Source organism: Rhinopithecus bieti, unplaced genomic scaffold (genome assembly GCF_001698545.2).
Source record: "Rhinopithecus bieti isolate Rb0 unplaced genomic scaffold, ASM169854v2 scaffold_26910, whole genome shotgun sequence".
Taxonomy (NCBI): domain Eukaryota; kingdom Metazoa; phylum Chordata; class Mammalia; order Primates; family Cercopithecidae; genus Rhinopithecus; species Rhinopithecus bieti.
This window is the reverse complement of record NW_016852836.1, coordinates 1-1,057: the sequence shown is the minus strand read 5'-3', so window position 1 is coordinate 1,057 and position 1,057 is coordinate 1. Positions and strand designations below refer to the sequence as shown.

The window sequence follows — 1,057 nt, the reverse complement described above, 5'->3', positions numbered from 1 at the left end:
TAGCCAACTGCTTCAGGAAAACCACCCTCTTGCCCCCGTGGCGTCCAGTGAGGATGATCAGAATGGTCCCGGGAGTAATGCTGGTTCGCAGTTTTCTCATGTGCTGACTGAAGGGTTTTTTGCCGTGGCTCAACAGCTTTCGAGGAACATCTTCAGTAGGATAATATCTAGGCATTTTGCAAAGTTTAACCACCCAGGTACCGCCGTTCTTGTCACCACCAACTGGTTTTGTAAGAGTTGCAAGAACCGTCTCCTTCTTTTCTTTTCAACCTTGGATTTAGCGGCTGAGTACTTCCTCTTGTACATGGCCTTTCTGGAATACGTGGCAGATCGGGAATACCTGCCAATTCCTCTGACAAGGACAGGGTTGCGGCTGCAATGGGGCTTTCGCTTCTTGGGCTTCTTAGCCTTGAGGTTACCCTTTTCACCTTGCCACCAGCATCAGCCTTCTTGGCTTCGGGTTTCTTCTCTTTAGTATCTGGCTTCTCAACTTTTTCACCCGCCATCTTGCAAGATGGGAAAGAGAGCGAGACATAAAACTTTTGTGTCACTTCCACACACGAGATATTCTGAGAAGCAGACAAAAGTTCAATAACATTGGGATTCTTGAAATATTTCAACAATTTCCAGGGACAGTACTAGAGAATATTTGAAATCATAATGCCACTAAGAATTCAGGTTGGGTGGTCATTTAGCCTTGGTTTTATGGCTCTTGGGCTTCTATTTTAAGTTTCAGAACTTAAGTTATTAATCATCTAAGTTACAAAAGACAAATGCATGGACATAAATAACTAAAAATATAGTACAATAGTATAAATACTAAATAAGTGAGGAAGTAATTGAGAAATACAGAGGAGATATGATCTTAGCTAGGCTTTTTTTTTTTCTTCTCTTTTTTTTTTTTTTTTTTTTTTTTTGAGACAGAGTCTCACTCTGTCACCCAGGCTGGAGTGCAGTGGCTAGATCTCAGCTTTCTGCAACCTCCACCTCCCAGGTTCAAGTGATTCTTGTGCTTCAGCCTCCTGAGTAGTTGGGATTACAGGCATGCACCACCGTA

The 1,057-nt window shown here is 42.6% G+C and overlaps 1 pseudogene; it reads right to left on the bottom strand.

The window, feature by feature from the left end:
- Positions 1-4: 4 nt before the first annotated feature.
- LOC108525248 (60S ribosomal protein L6 pseudogene) lies at positions 5-522 on the bottom strand (annotated as a pseudogene).
- Between the last annotated feature and the right edge of the window lie 535 nt (positions 523-1,057).